Raw genomic sequence first — 20,319 nt, 5'->3', positions numbered from 1 at the left:
CCTTAAGGGTTTTTATTAACACTTTAACTTTATGTTGCTAAGCAACAGGACAAGTCTGGTCTCTTTTTCACGGGGCCAAAAAATGGTTTTGAAGGAAACTTGACTATATCAAAAAGATGCTCTTCGTGGTGGTTTGCTTCCTGACCTTTTTTCTTTTTATGTCCCTGATCTGCTCACAGTAGAGACGTACCGACACTGAGAGCCGAAGACACAGAGCAGGCCCCCGCTCCAGGCGACATCGCCCATCCGCGGCCGCGGGTGAGAGGCGAGAGCCTGGGCCGTTTAGATGCTCGTGCTGCAAACCCGATGGTCTGCTAGGAGTTCATTTTCGTTCTCCGGAGCCAAAGCGAGCAGCCGCCGTGTGGCTCATACAGTCGCTGCCACGCGGTGGCCCACACTCTGTAATCAAGAGATGCGGCTGCTGGTCAGAGTCCCCAGAAGGAGGAGGAGGAGGTGAATAATGCTGATGAGTTGCCTTTTTTTTTTTTTTTTTTTTTTAATTTTTAAAATTGGACAAGTTCAAGTACGTAGTGCTAGGAAAAGGCAGTACAGGAGAGGCTAAAAAGTGGGGGCGTCTCCTGAGCAGCATCAGTTTTCTGCATAAAAGCAGTGGCGCGGAGCCAGCTGCGGTCCCCTGGGACCCCTGGTACGCCCTCCCCGACCTCCGCCTCCATCTCCATCCGTCCCCGTTGTCCCCGCGCTCTCAGCCCGGAAACGCGCTTCCAGGGCGAGGGGACTGTTCGGTGTCTGCGGGTCTCCTCTCCTCTCCGTGGCGGCAAAGGTGGCACCGGCCTGCGATCCGGGGGTGGGGCGGACGCAAAGGGCGCGGGTCGTGGGCCTCTGGCTAAGGCCCTGCCGAGGGGCGCGGGGCGGGCAGACGGAATGCGTGGGTGTGGTTCTGAACCTCGGTCCTAGAATTTTCTCCCGGGTATCACCGGGGAGGGGTGGGGGTGGGGACCCAAACTGCAAGTCACTCCCAAAAGTCTGTGTGTTCGCTCAGTGTTTCTCAGAAGATGTGATCCTACACCAAACAGCAGACAGGTGAACACCTTTGCATATCACCGCAGTGATAATTATTCTGCGGACAAATGTTTTGAAATGTGTGTCCCCTAGAGGCCAGCAGTAGTGGACAGACAGCGGTTCTCTACCGGGGAAGCTGCGGGGAGGGTGGGGAGCTTCAGGACAGAGCTACAGAAATTGGGATGTCAGGCCTATGAGAGGATTCGAGACCCTGAAACTCAAAGCCTACATCCCTGCTTTCCTGGGACTTACGTTTTCCGGGATACAGGGAAGGGGATAAACATCAAATAAGTATAGGACTGATCAGGAAGTAGTACTGGGAGTTCCCTGTTGTGGCTCAGCAGTTAGGAACCCAACTAGTATCCATGAGGACATGGGTTTGATCGATGGCTTCGCTCAGTGGGTTAAGGATCCAGCGTCGCCGTGAGCTGTGGTGTAGGTAACAGATGGCACTCGATCCAGTGTTGCTGTGGGTAGGCTGGTGGCTACAGCTCCAATTGGACCCCTAGCCTGGGAACCTCCTTATAAAGACCAAAAAAAAAAAAAAAAAGGAAGTAATACTCTATCAGGCAGGATAAGGGGATGGAGTGTGATGGGGGCTGGAAAGTGATGGGGTTGCTGCGTGAAATGGCCAGGAAAGGCCTTTCTAATAGGAGAGCCTTTGGAAGAAAGAGCTGGAGCCCAGGAAATTCCCATTGTGGCTCCTCGGGTTTAGAACCCGACGAGGGAGTTCCTGTAGGGGCTCGGCGAGTTAAGGATTCTGTGTTGCTTCGTGGTGTAGGTCGCACATTTGGCTCAGATCTGGCATTGCTGTGGCAGGCAAGCGGCTACAGCTCGGATTTGACCCCTAGCCAGGGAACTGTTGCAGACTGGGCTCAGATTCCATGTTGCTGCGGCTGGTATAGGTTGCAGTTGCAGCTATAGCTCCGATTAGACCCCCTAGCTTAGACCCTGTAGCCTGGGAACCTCCTATGCCATGGGTTCAGCCCTAAAAAGCAAACAAACAGAAAAGGAGTGGTGGGTTCAGCCAGGTAGTGGGTGGAAGAGAGAGCGGCGGTCCAGGAGGTGAAGTGGCCTGAGCTGCAAGGTGCTGTGGGCAGGACAGTGAAGGGTGTGCTGGGGCTGGGGGTTTCACTCTGGAAGCAGCTGAAAAGGCTGGTGGGGCTGAGGAAGTGAAAGGCAGGGCTGAGGAAGACGTTTCATTTAAGCTGTTGGAAACCATCAAGGGCAGAAATGTTAACGGTTGTGATGTGTTAATGTGCCAGCCTGTTGGGAGCGCTTACATTTTCAAAAAGGCCTTTAGGAGCCCCCCTCAAATGCTGATCCAAAGGCAGTCTTTTTTATTAAAAAAAATTTTTTTTAATTTGGCTGCGGTGTGCAGTGGCTTGATGTGGGACCTCTATACCCAAACAAGGGGTTGAACCCGAGCCAAAGTGGTGAAAGTGCCAGGTCCTGACCACTAGACCACCAGGGAGCTCCCCAATTTTTTTTTTAACTTTTGATTATGGAAAACTTAGGTTATATAATGAACCTTCATATATTCATCATCCAGCTTCAGTTATTGTCAACTCATTGACAATCTGGTTTCATCTATTTCACCATCCACCACTTTCTCTATTGCTTTGAAACAAAACTCAGATATAATATTCTTTGAAAGATTAAGACTCTTTAGAAAAATAACTTGGAGTTCCCTGGTGGTCTAGTGATTAGGATTCAGCACTGTGGCCTGGGTTCAGTCCCTAGTCTGAGAACTGAGATCCCACGTCAAGTTGCTGCACACCATGCCCCAAAATAAAAAATAATTTAAAAAAATGCAATGTCATCAACATCATAACTTTTTTTACAGTTGGTTTCAATCAGGATCCAAAAAAGTTCTACAAACTGCAATTGGTTGATCTTTTTTAGTCTCTTAATCTATACTTCCCTTTCTGGAGTTCCCGTCATGGCGCAGCAGAAATGAATCCAACTAGGAACCACAAGGTTGTGGGTTCGATCCCAGCCTCGCTCAGTGGGTTAAGGATCTGGCATTGCCATGAGCTGTAGTGTAGGTCACAGATGCGACTCAGATCCTGTGTTGCTGTGTCTCTGGAATAGGACGGCAGCTACAGCTCTGATTGGACCCCTAACCTGGGAACCTCCATATGCTGTGAGTGCGGCCCTAAAAAGCAAAAAAAAAAACCCAATAATAATAAATATATGTATGTATATATATGCATATATACATATATATATTTCCCTTTCTCACTCCTTTTCCATTTACTTGTTTTAAAAAATAAATAAAATAGGTGAGTTGTCCTTTAGACTGCCCCGCAGTCCAGCCTCGGCAGTGGCATCACGGTAATGTAGTTTATTTATTTATTTATCTTTTTTTTGCTATTTCTTTGGGCCACTCCCGCGGCATATGGAGGTTCCCAGGCTAGGCGTCTAATCGGAGCTGTAGCCACCAGCCTACGCCAGAGCCACAGCAACTCGGGATCCGAGCCGCGTCTGCGACCTACACCACAGCTCACGGCAATGCCGGATCGTTAACCCACTGAGCAAGGGCAGGGACCGAACCTGCAACCTCATGGTTCCTAGTCGGATTCGTTAACCACTGCGCCACGACGGGAACTCCCCGGTAATGTAGTTTAATACGTCCTCTGCCCCTGAAGTTGCAGGACGTTGGTTGTCGCCTGTCAGTCAGATTCAGCTGTGATCTTTGCGACAAAATCGCTTCATGGGAGGTGGTGTGGCCTTCCATCAGGAAGCACTTAATGCCTGATTGTGCCTCTTTTGCGATATTGCGGATAGTTGAAACTCAGTGTCTATATGACGAACATGTAACGTCAGAATTTCAGATCTGCAAGCAGGTCCGTTGGGGGAGGACTGTTTTAGGGTACAGAGAACCGGGGCATCTTGGCACTCTTTAAATAACACTCCACATCACATAAGGTGGGCAAGGTCTTTGTCTTTTTTCTTTTTTGTGTTTTTTGTTTTTGGCCCCACCCTCAGCATGCAGAAGTTCCCTGGCCAGAGACTGAACTCGTACCACAGCAGCAACCTAAGCTATTTCAGTGATGATGCCAGATCCTTACCCTGCTGAGGCACGCAGGAACTCCTTGCTCTTTTTCAAAGAAGGTGGTCCTGAGTGATCTACTGTAACCAATTTGTTTTTTTTTTTTTTTTTTTTTTTTTTTGGTTTCTTCTCTCCAAGTAATTTACCCGTTCCCTATTCTCAAACAGCCTTCTGCTCACCCTTTCCATGCTTTACAAATGATAGTCCTTAATTCAACCAACATTTGCTGAGTACCTACGCTATGCAAAGAACTGAATATATGGGAGTGGATGAAAGGCACTCCCTGCCCTAAGGGGTGCTTAGGATCTAGTAGAGGAGACAAGAGCTCGAAGATGAAAAGGATGATACAGGAGTTCCGGTCGTGGCTCAGTGGAAATGAATCTGACTAGAATCCGTGAGGACCCAGGTTCGATCCCTGGCCTTGCTCAGTGGGTTAAGGATCCGGCGTTGCCGTGAGCTGTGGTGTAGGTTGCAGACGAGGCTGGGATCCCGAGTTGCTGTGGCTCTGGTGTAGGCCAGTTGCTACAGCTGATTAGACTCCTAGCCTGGGAACCTCCATATGTGGCTGTAAAAATACGAGAGAGAGAGAGAGAAAGAGAGAGAAAGGGAGAGAAAGAGAGAGAGAAAGGGAGACAGAGAGAAAGAAAGAAACACAGAAAGAGAAAAGGATGAGACAGCTAAAGCTCTGGGGACTTCCCAAGGGGGAGCAGTCACTTCTGAGAGGAAGAAAGAGGCTTTGTGGAGACGGTACTTGAGATGAGCTAAAGCGGATGGGGTGACCTGGAAAGGGGTGTTCCAGGCCAGGGAAGTAACATGAAGAAAGGCATGTAGACAGGAGACCTTGGGGCATGTCTGAGAAAAAGTAGAGAATTAAGTTTGGCTCAAAGGTGGATAAAAAGAATAGTGGGAAATAGAGTTAGAGAAATGGGTTTGGGGAGTTCCTATTGTGGCTCACAGGTAGTGAACCCAACCAGGATGCATGAGGATGCTGGTTTGATCCCTGGCTCCGCTCAGTGGGTTAAGGATCCAGCGTTGCCGTGAGCTGTGGTGTAGGTCACAGATTCAGCTGGGATCCAGAGTTGCTGTGGCTGAGGTGTAGGCTGGCAACTACAGCTCCAATTAGACCCCTAGCCTGGGAACCTCCATATACCACAGGTTCAGCCCTAGAAAAAAAAAAGAAAGAGGTTTAGAGTTAAACCTTTACCAACTACACAGCCCAGCCATTCTACACTGAGGCGTTTACCCAGGAGAAATGAAACATATGTCCACTCACAGGCTTGTACACGAATGTTCATAGTAGGTTGATTTACAATAACCAAACACTAGAAACATCACCAGAATTTCAACGGAAATCCCACACTGCAACATAAAGGAAAAACAATCACCAATACATCCGACAACATGGATGAATCTCAGAATCATTACAAGGAATGAAAGAAAAATTTTAAACTAATCCTTAGTCTATTAAGTGTGCAGTTGCATTATATCTAAAAAAACAACATATGGCGTTCCCGTCATTCAGTGGTTAACGAATCCGACTAGGAACACACGTCCGTGTGAAGCGTCCTGTGCCCGAAGAGAAGCCGGGGCAGTGACGGGAGCCGGGGTGCTTCCTCCTCCTCCCCGGGCCGGCTCTGCAGGGCCCGCGCCGGCCGCCGCCGTCTGCCACCTGGCGTCCTCAGACGGTCTGCTCTGCCGTCTTCTTCTTTTTCTTCTTTTTCTTCTGACAGGGCGAGTCGGGGGCTTTGGTTGATGCCTTTTTTGCTTTCTTCTTCTTTTCCCTTTTTTCCTTGTTTTGGGTTCGAGCCCCTGGTCTTGCTCAGTGGGTTAAGGATCCAGCTGAGCTGTGGTGTAGGTCGCAGACTTGGCTCGGATCCCTCGTTGCTGTGACTTTGGCGTTGGCCAGCGGCTACAGCTCGGATTCGACCCCTAGCCTGGGAACCTCCGTATGCCGCAGGAGCGGCCCAAGAAATGGCAAAAAGACAAAAAACAAAACAAAACAAAAAACAACATACATACCTTAATTTTAAAATCCTTTATTGCTGGAGTTCCCGTCGTGGCGCAGTGGTTAATGAATCCGACTAGGAACCATGAGGTTGTGGGTTCGGTCCCTGCCCTTGTTCAGTGGGTTAATGATCCGGCGTTGCCGTGAGCTGTGGTGTAGGTTGCAGACGCGGCTCGGATCCCGCGTTGCTGTGGCTCTGGCGTAGGCCAATGGCTACAGCTCCGATTCGACCCCTAGCCTGGGAACCTCCATATGCCGCGGGAGTGGCCCAAAGAAATAGCAAAAAGACCAAAAAAAAAAAAAAATCCTTTATTGCTGAGAGTTCCTGTTGTGGCGCATCAGAAATGAACCCTATTAGTACCCATGAGGATGCGGGTTCGATCCCTGGCCTCGCTCAGTGGGTTAAGGATCTGGCGTTGCTGTGAGCTGTGGTGTAAGTCACAGACAAGGCTCGGATCCTGCATTGCTGTGGCTGTGGTGTAGACCAGCAACGGTAGCTCTGATTGGACCCCTAGCCTGGGAACCTCCATATGCCGAGGGTTTGGCCCTAAAAAAAAATAAATAAATAAAGCAAAAAATAAAAAATAAAATACTTCATTGCTGGTGTTCTCTTTTGGCACAGCAGGTTAAGCATTGTCGCTGCTGTGGTGCAGGTTCAATCCCTTCCTGGGAATTTTTGTGTGCTGCTGATGCAGCCAAAAAAAAAAAAAAGACTTTATTGCTAAAAAATGCTACCTGTCATTATGCTACATTCTTCAGGGAATTGTAATCTATTTGCTGTTGGAGAGTCTTCCTCAGTGTTGATGACTGCTGACTGATCAGGGCAGTGGTGTCTGAAGGTTGGGGTGGCTGCAGCAATTTCTTTTTTCTTTCTTTTTTAAATTTTATTGCCACATCTGTGGCATATGGAAGTTCCCAGACCAGGGCTTGAATCCGAGCCACAGCTGCAACCTACACCACAGCTGCAGCAACTTCAGATCCTTTAACCCACTGTGCTCGGCTGGGGATCGAACCAGCACCACCACAGAGACAAGAGAGATCATTAACCCATTGTGCCACAGTGGAAACTCCCATTTCCTTTAGATTTTAAAATTCTCACTTCTGCTAATTTACATTTGATTGCATTTTACAAAGTTGCAGTGGAAATGTAAAGAAATCAGCCCCTTACCATAGGTTGTTTGGGCAGCACTAGACTAGAGTCAGAGCAATGCAAAACAAGATTTTTCTCTAGTAGTTACATTAGATTATTGGGAAAAGGAGAGAGAGAGAGAACTAATTAAAAGCTGGCTGTTAAGGAGTTCCCATCCTGGCTCAGTTGTTAACGAATCTTACTCGCATCCATGAGGACACGGGTTCAATCCCTGGCCTTGCTCAGTGGGTTAAGGATCTGGCATTGCCGTGAGCTGTGGCGTAGGTTGCAGATGTGGCTCAGATCCTGCGTTGCTGTGGCTGTGGTGTAGACCCCTAGCCTGAGAACCTCCACATGCCATGGGTGCAGCTATAAAAAGCAATAATAATAATAAATAAATAAATCTGGCTGTTAAGAAACATGTGATTGCCCAAGGTGTGGAGATGGGGAAGGAGTGTGAGCTGCAAGGATAAGCGGAGCCTTAAAGTGGCAATTGAATGACGGCACTATTGGCTCCAGACTCCTGCAGGGGGCACAGAACTTTATGCTAACCTACAGATTAAAGTCTAGGCTGCTATTCAATAAATGAAGAACAAAATAATGGGGGGAAATTGAAACTTTGGTCTCCTAATGCTAACTTCCTGCTGTAACATTATAGCTACTTCCAGATTTTTTAAAGAAATCACTTATACATCAGGGAAGTGTTTTAAATCTAGAAAGAAAAGGAAAGGCTAATGCAACAAGACACTGCCGGGAATTGTCACTGTGTAAGAACTCTCCTCTGGGGTGGGTGGCAGGTTTGGGGCTATGCACCTGACAGTGCCCTGTGTCCTTAGATAATAACCTATGCCCTCCTCGGGCCTCACTGCCCTGCCCCGCAACACACTGTGCCAGGGCAGAGCACACGGAGAACCAGGGGAGCAGGCACATTCCCACGACAAAAAGACAATCAGTGAGCAACAAGCAGACCTTTGAACAGAGGGAGCAGGTGATCTTCTTGAGGACTGCTGGTTGGAGTCTGAGTAGCCTGCACTCTGGGGGGGCAGCCACGATTTTGAGATTTTGAGGTTCTGACCCATGTTATGTGACATATGTAAAAATGCGTTTCAGGAGTTCCTGTCGTGGCTCCGCGGTGACAAACCGGACTAGAATCCATGAGGACGAGGTTCAATCCCTGGCCTTGCTCAGTGGGTCGGGAATCCCTCGTGGCTGTGGCTGTGGCTGAGGTGTAGGCCCGAAGCTGCAGCTCCGCCTCAGCCCCTAGCCTGGGAACCTCCATATACTACGGGTACGGTCCTAAAAAGACAAAAAAAAAAAAAAAAAAGGTGTTTCAATCCATAAAATATGGAACAAACATGACGAGGATATTCCGATGTTCCCTACCTGCTGTTCTCAGAAGCTGCCCTGCGTGCTCTTATCACCCCTCGTCCCCCACCCCGTTACCTGCAGACTCTTCAGCACCCAGCCCCGTGCTAACGAGGCGGGCTCCTCACGTTTGAGTCACGAACTAGAAGCAGGGACGCGCTGCCGTGCTGCCGTCACGCTGTAGCCTCCTGACCCTGAACTTGCCCTGACTTCCTCCGTGGCCCTGTCAGCTCTGTGACACCCAGATGACACTGAAGTTCACCCCGGAGAAGCATGCCCAGGAGGCCCAACATTTGACTAATAAGAAAGCCGGAAAGGAAGAACTGAGGAAGTGGAAGGAAAATACATATTTTTTTCAAGAAAATTCTCAAGAAATTACAAACATACTCATTTGAACTATCTCAGGCATTACAAAGACAAATTCCAAGGAAATTCAGAACACCAGCAGCAAAGAGAAGCGCCTAAGAATGCCCAGAAAGGAAGATAAGCAAGTCACCTGCGAAGAACTGATGATTAGAATAGCAGACTTCCCAGGAGCAACACTGGGAGCTAGAAGACAATGGATTTTTTTTGTTTTTTTCCTTTTAGGGCTGCACCCGCGGGATATGGAGGTTCCCAAGGTAGGGATTGAATGGAAGCTGTAGCTGCCAACCTACGCCGCAGCCACAGCAATGCCAGATTCGAGCTGTGTCTGCAACCTACACCACAGCTCACGGCAACACCACATCCTTAACCCACTGAGCAAGGCCAGGGATCAAACCCACATCCTTAGGATACTAGTCAATTTGTTACCACTGAGCCACAACGAGAACTCCAACAATGGATTTTTGGACAATGTCAAAAATCTGACAGATAATTCTTCCCAATCTAGAAGTCCAAACTTAGCCAAATTATCAATCAAGTGTGAGGGGAGCCTAAGGGTTTTTTATACAAGCAAAGTCTCAAAAAAATTCACCCTGCTGTGTAGCACTGGGAACTATGTCCAGTCACTCATGATGGAACATGAGGATCTCAGAAAAAAGAATGCATACGTGTATGTGTACCTGGGTCATCTTGCTGCGAAGTAGAAAATTGACAAAACACTGTAAACCAGCTATCATGGAAAAAATAAAAATCATCATAAATGGAGAAAAAAAGAATTCAGGTTCCTAATAAGCCATTAGAGAGCAGTTTCACCAAGAACGGGATTCAGGTGAGGAGTGAAGGGAATCCCAGGCTGAGGGGAGAGAAATCTCCACGTGACCTCAGGCAGCAGGTGTGGACACCAGGTGGGACTGGAGCAGCAAGGCCTTTGAGAGAATAAAACGTGGGCTAGGTGGTTCCTGGAGCTCATCAGGTTTCAAGAGGAAATTTACATTTCTTGCAGAGAGTTTGGAGGATGGATGAGTGACGAATGCCTAGAACACGAAGCAGCAGGGAATGTGAGAGATATTAACTCCAGCAAAATTAAAAATTGTACTATGCAGCTCAATTTGGAAAAATACCCAGTCATATCATGAATGTTAATGTAACTGAATTGTGAGATAATTTTATGGGCGGATGGAGAGGGAGATGTGACAAGGCTCGGAGAGAGGAGAGATCGGAGTGAAGGGCAGCCGGAAAGCCAGATCCTGGGCTTCAGAGGAGAAATCTAAACTTGGAAACCGAAAGATCAAGAAGTTACTCTTGGGGAGTTCCCGTCGTGGCGCAGCAGAAACAAATCTGACTAGGAACCATGAGGTTGAGGGTTCTATCCCTAGCCTCGCTCTGTGGGTTAAGGATCCGGCGTTGCCATGAGCTGTGGTGTAGGTCGCAGACGTGGCTTGGATCTGGCGTTGCTGTGGCTGCGGTGTGGGCCGGCAGCTACAGCTCCGATTCAACCCCTAGCCTGGGAACCTCCATATGCTGCAGGTGCGGCCCCAAAAAGAAAAAAGAAAGAAAGAAAGAAAGGAATTACACTTGAAGCAAGTTATTCACAAATTAGGATTAGGAGTTCTCTGGTGGCTCAGTGGGTTAAGGCTCCAGCGTTGGCGCTGCTGTGGTACAGGTTTGATCCCTGGCCCCAGAATTTCCACATGCCCTGTGGATGTGGCAAATGAAGGGAGGCAGGGAGAAGGGATAGAAAGGATTAAAAAAAGAAGAGGGAGTTCCCACTGTGGCTCAGTGGAGAGGAACCTGACTAGTGCCCATGAGGAAGCAGGTTCGATCCCTGGCCTCGCTCAGTAGGTCGGGGATCCAACGTTGCCTTGAGCTGTGGTGTAGGTCGCAGACAGGCTCGGATCTGGTGTGGCTGTGGCTGTGGTGTAGGCCGGCATCTGTAGCTCTGATTAGACCCCTAACCTGGGAACCTCCATATGCCGCGGCTGCGGCCCTAAAAAACCCCCCTCCGCAAAAAAGAAAAGAAACATGTCCAGGCTACGTTGAGCACAGTATATGTAGTCTATCCCTTCACTCTTTTAATCCTGTGACACACATGCATGCAGCACCTGCCTGCTAAATGTCACTGTTCTGAACACTCAGAAGATAGCAGTGAGCAAACCGAAGTAGAGCCAAGCCTCTGCCCTCTTGGTGATAAATAAGCAAGTTAAAAATAGATGATGATAGGCTTTCCCATCGTGGCACAGTGGTTAATGAACCCGACTAGGAACCATGGGGTTGTGGGTTCAATTCCTGGCCTTGCTCAGTGGGTTAAGGATCCGGCATTGCTGTGAGCTGTGGTGTAGACTCCAGACTTGGCTTGGATCCCGCGTTGCAGTGGCTGTGTTATAGGCCAGCAGCTACAGCTCCAATTAGACCCCTAGCCTGGGAACCTCCATATGCCGCAGATTTGGCCCTAGAAAAGACTGAAAAAAAAAAAAAAAAAAAAAAAAAGGTGGTGATAAGTGCTCTGGAGAAAACTGAGTGAAGAAGGGGGTTGGACATACCAGGGTGGGGTGCAGGTGTAAGTGTGGTGGTCAGGGAAGGCCTTTTTTTTTTGTCTTTCTAGGGCCACACCCGCAGCATATGGAGGTTCCAAGGCTAGGGGTCGAATCAGAGCTGTAGCCGCTGGCCTACACCACAGCCACAGCAATGCCAGATCCGAACCACGTCTTGGACCTGCGCCACAGCTCACGGCAATGCCGGATCCTTAACCCACTGAGCGAGGCCAGGGATTGAACCTGTGTCCTCATGGATGCTAGTCAGATTCGTTAACCGCTGAGCCATGATGAGAGCTCCAGGGAAGGCCTTTCTGATTCTGACAAGATGACCTTTGATCGGAGACTTAAAGGTGGTCACAGATGAGCCCCGTGGTTGTCTGGGAAAACACCTGGGCAGAGGAGACAGCCAGTGCACAAACCGCAGTGGAAGCATGCCCAGTTAGGGTGGCCCGGTCAAGTGCAGCATGCCCAGTGAAATCGGAATTTCTGGTAAAAGAGGAAGAATTTCTCAGTATAAGCATGTCCCAAATTGCATTCGGAATACTTGGTGTGGGAAGAGTGTGGCAGTCAAGAGAGGGAAGGCGATGAGGTCGAGATAGTGAGGGTCCAGCTCCTGAAGATCCTCCTAGGACGCTGTGAAGACTTTGGCTTTTTACTCTGAGAAAGATGGGAAGTCACTGAAGGGTTCTGAGCGAAGAGGCATCTTCTGACTTGTTCCAGAAAGATCACTCTGATGAGCGTTAAGACTAGCCTGTAGGGGGTCACTTTGGAAGCAGGGAACTTAGTGAGCAGGCTGCTCTTAAGAATCCAGTCCAGGAGTTCCTGTCGTGGCGCAGCGGAAACGAATCTGACTAGGAACCGTGAGGTTGCAGGTTCGATCCCTGGCCTCACTCAGTGGGTTAAGGATCCGGTGTTGCCATGAGCCGTGGTGAAGTTCTCAGATGCGGCTCGGATCTGGCCTTGCTGTGACCGTGGCATAGGCTGGTAGCTATAGCTCTGATTGGACCCCTAGCCCAGGAACCTCCATATGCAGTGGGTGCGGCCCTAATAGTAAGACAAAAAAACAAAAAAATTTATAAAAATTTTAAAAAATAATCCAGTCCAGAGATGGTAACGGTTTGGATGAAGGTGGTAACCGTGGAGGTAGTGAGTAGACAGGTCCTGGGTATATTTTGAAGGCAGAGCCCATGAGATTTGCTAATAGGATGTGAAAGAAAGAAAAACCAAAGATGAGTTCCTGTCGTGGCTCAGCGGTAACAAACTGAACTAGTATCCATGAGGTTGCAGGTTCGATCCCTGGCCTCACTCAGTGGGTTAAGGATCCGGTGTTGCCGTGAGCTGTGGTGTAGGTCGCAAATGCGGCTCAGATCTGGCCTTGCTGTGGCTGTCATGTAGACAGGCACCTGCAGCTCCGATTAGACCCCTAGCCTGGGAACTTCCATATACTGCAGGCAAGGCCCTAGGGAAAAAAAAAAAGAAAAAGAAAAAAGAACAGCCAAAGATGAGGTCAGGGTTTCAGTCTGAACCTCGGGCAAGATGACATTGTTACTTGTTTGCTGAGCTCGCGAAGGCTGTGGCCAGAGGAGGAGGACATCTGGGCGTACTATGGGGTGGTGGTTGGCTACATGGGTCAGAAATTTAAGGGAGAAGCCTTGGCTGGTGGTATAAGTGTGGGAATCTAATTATCATAGTTCTAATTCCTTTGTCTTCTCCTGAAACAGTTAACAATTACTGAAATAAGGCTGCACGATAAACCGACTGCAGAATAAACTAACAAAACTTAATGGCTTCAAACAACCACCACTTGCTTAGCGGAAGATTTAGTGGCTCAGCAGTTCAGGCAGAGCTTAACTGGGCAGGTCTGGTCTTGTTTCATTTTGGCCAGACTTTCTCATGCATCTGCGTCAGCTGGCGGGTCAGCTGGCCGTTCTAGGGTGATCTCAGCTGAACCGACTCACCTCTCCTCTGCGTGGTCTCCCATCTCCCAGCAGCTATAGCCAGGATTGTTCTGCTGGAGGCGGTGCTCCCCAGGAGAGAGCAGAAGTGCTCAAGGCCTCTGGAAGCCCGAACCTGGAACTGCCACACTGACCCTCCTGCCACGTTCTCATAGTCAAAGCAAGTCACAGGCTGGAGGGGGAGGGGCGGGAAACAAATTTTATTTCTCTCTCTCTCTTTTTTTTTTTTTTTTTTTGTCTTTTAGGGCTGCACCCGCTGCATATAGAAGTTCCCAGGCTAGGGGTCGAATTGGAGCTTCAGCTGCCGGCCTTTGCCACAGCCGCAGCCACTCGGGATCTGAGCTGAATCCTTGACCTACACCACAGCTCACGGCAGCACCGGATCCTTAACCCACTGACTGAGGCCAGGGATCGAACCTGCAACCTCATGGATTCGTTTCCTGTGCGCCACAATAGGAACTCGAGATTTCCTCTCTTGATGGAGCAGCTACCGAGTCACATTTTACAAAGGACAGGGATCCAGACGGGCCTCGGGGCCCTTCACTCAATCAGTTTCCCACATGTCCCAACTCTGAAACATTTTCAGCCCAGCCATATTGAAGTTCAGAGTCACCTTTTCAAAAGACTTTGAAAAGATCTGCCTGTGGGAGTTCCTGTGTGGCTCAGCAGGTTAAGGATCCCGCATTGTCACTGCTGTGGCTCTGGTTACAGCTGTGGCATGGGTTTGATCCCTGGCCCTGGAACTTTCACATGAGCCCCTCCCCTGCCCGAAAACAAACAAACAAACAAAAACCAGATCCGCCTGTGATAGGTATGAAATGAATGAGTTTGGCCCAGTTTTTGGCCTCTGTTAGAAGCTCAGTAGGAAGAAGGCAGCATCCAAGAACACCAGGACAGACTGAAGCGGGACCCAAGCAAGAAGAAAAGACAATATTCCATAACCACATCATAAGGCCTGGAGAAGCTGTCAACCCTGAAGAGGCTAAAAGACCCCATCTGTCACTTGGCACTTTCATGCAACCCCAGGCCTCTTTGAAGGGATAGGTGAAAAAATTCCAGAATGATATCCAGCTTTGCCACATTAATCAGCCCATAAAACCTTGTGAGCAAGTCGTGTCAGTGCCTGAATGCCTGGCCGTTAGGAGATTTTTCTTTTTTTCAAATCATAAATCCCTATTTCGGTAGCCCTCCAAACCTCGGTCTCCTTAGACCTCAGATTCTCAGAAGGGAGAGGACAACGGTTTTTATTGCATGAGATGACTTTAGCGTTATCCAATGAGGTGTTTATTCTCCATAATGTCCTGTCAGCGAAAACATTAATCAGTCAATCTAAGAAAGAAATGGAAAATTTTATTCCAGCCAAAATGAGTATCATGACCTGGGAACAGCCTCTCAGGAAGCTCTGCAGACTGTTCCACCCATTAGCGGTCAAGGCACAGTTATAGAGACAGAGGACTGTCCATTACACGATGTGTTATTGACAGTTTACACAATCCAGATCTACACCACAAAGTGAGTGGTTGGTCAGGGGTCATCCTGGCCCCTTACAAGATTAGGAAGTAAGGGGGTTCCTGTCGTGGCTCAGTGGAAACGAATCCGACTAGGAACCATGAGGACATGGGTTCGATCCCTGGCCTCGCTCAGTGGGTTAAGGATCCAATGTTGCCATGAGCTGTGGTGTAGGTCGCAGACACAGCTGGGATCCCGAGTGGCTGTGGCTGTGGCGTTTCGTGCACCTTCCCAGCGCTTCTTCCAAAAACAGGCCAAGAGCAAAGGCACCAGCTTTCAGGACTGGCATCAGCCCTGCATTTTCCATCCTCTCTTTTGGAAACAAGAAGAACATGAGTACAGAGAGAAAAGATTCACACAGTCCAGGAAGGCATTAGGGTCGCCCATTTTAATGTGCCATCTTACTACCTGTTAACTCTGAATGCGAATCTCCGAATGGCGCAGAGGGTTTTTTGTTATTGTTTTTAAGCTTACATTTTTATTTTATTTATTTGGGTTTTTTTTCTGAGGTATGTGGAGGTTCCCAGGCTAGGGGTGGAACCCGAGCTGTAGCCACTGGCTCACACCACAGCCACAGCAATGCAAGATCCGAGCTGCATCTGCAACCTGCATCACAGCTCATGGCAACGCCAGATCCTTAACCCACTGAGCAAGGCCGGGATCAGATTTGTTTCCACTGAGCCGTGATGGGAACTCCTAATTTTTTTCTTTTTATGGCTGCACTGGCAGCATATGGAATTCCCTGGCCAGGGATCATATTTGAGCTGCAGCTGTGACCTATACCACAGCTGTGGCAACACTGCCTCCTTAACCCATGGTGCCACAGTGGGAACTCCTCAGAGTTTTTAATAAAGAAGCAAAGACTCTGAAGGCTCAGGAAGTATAAATGTACAGAAGGTGGCAAGGACTCATCTCATTTTGGATGACGGCTCTGTGGCCTTGCGGGTCTAGGCCAACACCAGAGCTGGGACTCACGGTTCCCCATCCAGGGTTTGCTCCACAGATCTGTGCTCCCAGCCTTCTCTCAAATCTTGAATGTGTGATGGCCAGGAGATTTTGAGTGAAAACAGTGTTTGAGGACGATGACCAGGCAGTAGGTAATGCACATGGACTGAAACATATTCCTGAAACATTTTCTCAGGACTACATAGAAGAGAATGTGAACAGACTCCTGTATTTTGCAGCTGATTCACAGTAGAGACCAGTGTTTGAGAATTTCTCATGGGGAGTTCCCATCATGGCGCAGTGGTTAATGAATCCTACTAGGAACCATGGGGTTGCGGGTTCTATTCCTGGCCTCGCTCAGTGGGTTAAGGCTCTGGCGTTGCCGTGAGCTGTGGTGTAGGTCGCAGATGCGGCTCGGATCTGGCATTGCTGTGGCTGTGGTGTAGGCTGGCAGCTGTAGGTCCTATTGGGCCCCTAGCCTGGGAACCTCCATATGCCACAGGAAGCGGCCCTAAAAAAGGCAAAAAAAAAAAAAAAAAAAAAGAATTTCACATGGTAGGAATTCCCGTTGTGGCAAGTGGCCTCACTCATTCGGTCGGGGATCCAGCCTTGCCATTCATGAGCTGTGGTGTAGGTCGCAGACATGGCTTGGATCCCCTATTGTTGTGGCTGTGCTGTAGGCCGGCAGCTGTAGCTCCGATTCAACCCCTAGCCTGCGAACTTCCATATGCCTCAGGTGTGGCCCTAAAAAGCCAAAAAAAGAATTTCTCACAGTAAAGCGGCTCCTATGACAACCTCCTTTTACTGAGCCAGCCAATGAGGTTTAAGTATTAGTCTCTGTTTTCTAGATGAATATTCTAAAGCTTAGAGAAGTTGAGATGTTGCAGTTTTCACAGTTAGATCGGTGGGGCTTTAATTAGAACTCAGATTTCAAAACGTCACCACCGCGCAGTAATCATCCCACATGCTTTCTTCTAAAAACTGAAATAATGACTTTTTCTCATGTTTGCCAAACTGATGCAAAACGGTATCATCTTTCATTTATTTTAGCAAATCTAAAATGGAATTTCAAAAAAGAAAAAAGAATTAGGAAGGAGACCGTGTGCAGCACAAATCAGATGCTGAAACATCTGGTGTGCAAAGTGAGAAAAAGCTTTCAGGAGTTCCCGTCATGGCTCAGCGGAAACAAATCCGACTAGTATCCGATTGGTTGCAGGTTTGATTCCTGGCCTCGCTCAGTGGGTTAAGGATCCGGTGTTGCCGTGAGCTATGGTGTAGGTCACAGACGTGGCTTGGATCTGGCATTGCTGTGGCTGTGGCGTAGGGTGGCAGCTGCAGCTCCGACTTGACCCCCAGCCTGGGAACCTCCATATGCCACGGGTGCAGCCCTAAAAAGACAAAAACGAAAAAAAAAAAAGGTTTCACAATGCAAGTCCCTGTGTGTGAGTCCAAAGCCCAGTGGCACCCGTGTCTGTGTGGGGCACCCCTGGCTTGCGGCGGCAGTCAGGAAGAAAGACTTAGGCGTGCCAGCTGGTAGAAAGGTCATCATGAGTCACCTGTGTGACCTTGTAACAACACCCTACACACAAAATATAAGTGTAGGCGGGATTAAAATGTTATCACATTCACATAGCATGTGGAAAATGTGGCCAAGACACACCTGCAGAAATGCCAGGCTCTCAGGGCACTTGGTCAAGAGGGTCCTGAGCATTGGGTGGAAGCATTCGTTGGCTTTCAAGACTCCTTTCCACCCAGATGTGTTATATTTTGTTCCAGCAAGAGGACGGGAACTGCGGGCCAGCTGTGTTGGCTGTTTCCCATTCGGTTATCTGATGAAGTCATTTCCTACCCATATTCCTGCTGCAGGCATAGTTCCTCAACCCCCGGGAGGCAGCAGAATCTCAGAGGGACTTTTGAAATGCCAAACATTCTGACTCAGTAGGTGTGGTGTGGGGCTCAGCATTGTAAAAAGCTGCATTCATTTGATGAGTAGGTGGTACAGTCCCATGATTCCAAAATTACAAAAGGTGGAGTTCCCATTGTGGCTCAGCATGTTAAGAACCCAACATAGTATGCATGAGGATGCATGTTCGATCCCTGGCCTTGCTCAGTGGGTTAAGGATCTGGCGTTGCCACAAGCTGTAGCGTAGGTCTTAGCTGCAGCTCCGATTCCACCCCTATCGCTGAGCAATTTCCATATGCCATAGAAAGAAAAAAAAGAATCAGAGGTTGATCCTGGCGTTGCTGTGAGCTCTGGTGTAGGTTGCAGATGCGGCTGGGATCTCACGTTGCTGTGGCAGTGGCATAGTCCAGCAGCTGTAGCTCTGATTAGACCCCTAGCCTGGGAACTTCCATATGCTGTGGGTGCAGCCCTAAAAAAAAAAAAAAAAAAAAGGAAAGAAAGAAAAAATATCACAAAAGGTACACCATGAAGCGTCTCCCTCTCCCTTCTGGGGTATTTCCTGTTTCCTTCAAGAGATGTTCTATCTTCATGTATCCCTTTTTTTTTTTTTTTTTTTTTTTTTTTTGTCTTTTTGTCTTTTTGTCTTTTTGCCTTTTCTAGGGCCGCACCCGCGGCATATGGAGGTTCCCAGGCTAGGGGTCTAAACGGAGCTGTAGCCGCCGGCCTACACCAGAGTCACAGCAATGCCAGATCCGAGCTGCATCTGTGACCTGCACCACAGCTCACAGCAACACTGGATCCTTAATCCACTGAGCAAGGCCAGGGATAGAAGCCACAACCTCATGCTTCCTAGTCAGATTCACTAACCACTGAGCCACCATGGGAACTCCTTCATGTATCCTTTTTATGTATTCTTTCTTTCTTTCTTTCTTTCTTTCTTTCTTTCTTTCTTTTCTCTCTTTCTCTCGCTCTCTTTCTTTTTTGCTTTTTAGGGCCACACCCAAGGCATATGGAGGTTGGAGGTGCCCAGGCTAGAGGTCAAATTGGAGCTACAGCCACCAGCCTACACCACAGCCACAGCAACACCAGATCCAAGCCACATCTGTGACTTACACCACAGCTCCCAGCAATGCTGGATCCCCAACCCACCGGGCAAGGCCAGGCATTGAACCCACATTCTCATGGATGCTAGTCAGACTCTTTTCCACTGCACCACAATGGGAACTCCTTTATGCCTCCTTTAGAGACCTTCCATGCCTATCCTAGCAAGTAAGCTTTTTTCCCCCAAACATACTATTCTAAACTTTGCTTTTTCAGAGAAAAAAAAATTTTTTTGGTGATCATTTCACAGCAGTTCATAAAGAGTTCTTTAAACTTATGGTTGATATATATTTCAATATACAGAATATTTTAATCTATACAATGCCTGCTATGGATTGAATGTTTGTGCCTTCCCAAAATTCATATGTTGAACTCCTAACCTCAGTGTGATGGTATCAGGAGTGGGCCTTCGGGAAGTGATTAGGTCACTGGAATGGGATTAGTGCCCTAATGAGAAGAGAGCCCAGGGAGCTCTCTGACCCTTCTACCGAGTGAGGACAAAGTGAGAAGATAGCTGTCTACACACCAGGAAGTAGGCCCTCCTCAGAACCCAATTATGCGCCATCCTCCAGAACTGTGGGAGACAGCTGTGCTGTTCAAGCCACCCAGTTATGATTCTTTGTTACAGCAGCCTAAATGGACTGAGAGGATGCCGTAACGTATTCAAACAGCCCTCCATCACTGTCGCAACTGCTACTTCAGAGAACAACTCTGTATACACATTAGTTCATTTGCAGTGATTCTATAAGTAGAATAACTTCCTAGACGTGGAAGGACTTGGTCCAGTGATTTTACACCTTTGTGATGTAAGGGGGGGTTGCTCCCCTGCCACCTCTGTGACAGAGGGGGAGCACAATGTTTTGTCTTTGCAATTGATAGGTCAGAAATAGTATCAGAGTGCAATTTTAACTTCTTTTTTTTTGTCTTTTTGCTATTTCTTGGGCCGCTCCCGCGGCATATGGAGGTTCCCAGGCTAGGGGTCGAATCGGAGCTGTAGCCGCCGGCCTACGCCAGAGCCACAGCAACGCGGGATCTGAGCCGAGTCTGCAACCTACACCACAGCTCACAGCAACGCCGGATCGTTAACCCACTGAGCAAGGGCAGGGACCGAACCCGCAACCTCATGGTTCCTAGTCGGATTCGTTAACCACTGCGCCACGACGGGAACTCCCAATTTTAACTTCTGTTTCTTGTCTGCTGAGTGAGGTGGAGTCTCTTTTCTGTGAACTCTCTGATTATACCCCTTGCCCATTTTTCCTCCCCCCATTTTTCTATGGTGGAGGATAAGAAAAAGTCCATCAGGCAGCAGCACATGCAAAGAGCATCACATACAGTTAAGTCTGGACACTTGGGAAAGCTGAGCACACACAGACATGAAGAGCTCTCCGAAAAAGAATGATTTCATCATTAAGGCAGAAAAACATTTTGCAGTCTT

At 48.4% G+C, this 20,319-nt stretch overlaps 1 protein-coding gene and 1 long non-coding RNA gene across 2 annotated transcripts in view; one reads left to right on the top strand and one right to left on the bottom strand.

Annotated features, from left to right (window-relative positions):
• Positions 1-20,319, bottom strand: part of LOC146398584 (uncharacterized) — a 182,972-nt gene that overhangs the window by 39,339 nt on the left and 123,314 nt on the right. The window lies entirely within an intron of this gene.
• Positions 1-20,319, top strand: part of GTF2F2 (general transcription factor IIF subunit 2) — a 206,927-nt gene that overhangs the window by 183,426 nt on the left and 3,182 nt on the right. The window lies entirely within an intron of this gene.

Source organism: Sus scrofa, chromosome 11 (genome assembly GCF_054392235.1).
Source record: "Sus scrofa isolate SSC_HxYL_T2T_F1_AM1 chromosome 11, Sscrofa_HxYL_maternal_Yorkshire_Landrace_v2.0, whole genome shotgun sequence".
NCBI lineage: Eukaryota > Metazoa > Chordata > Mammalia > Artiodactyla > Suidae > Sus > Sus scrofa.
Note: the sequence above shows the minus strand (reverse complement) of the source record. Positions and strands in the feature narration are given on the sequence as shown.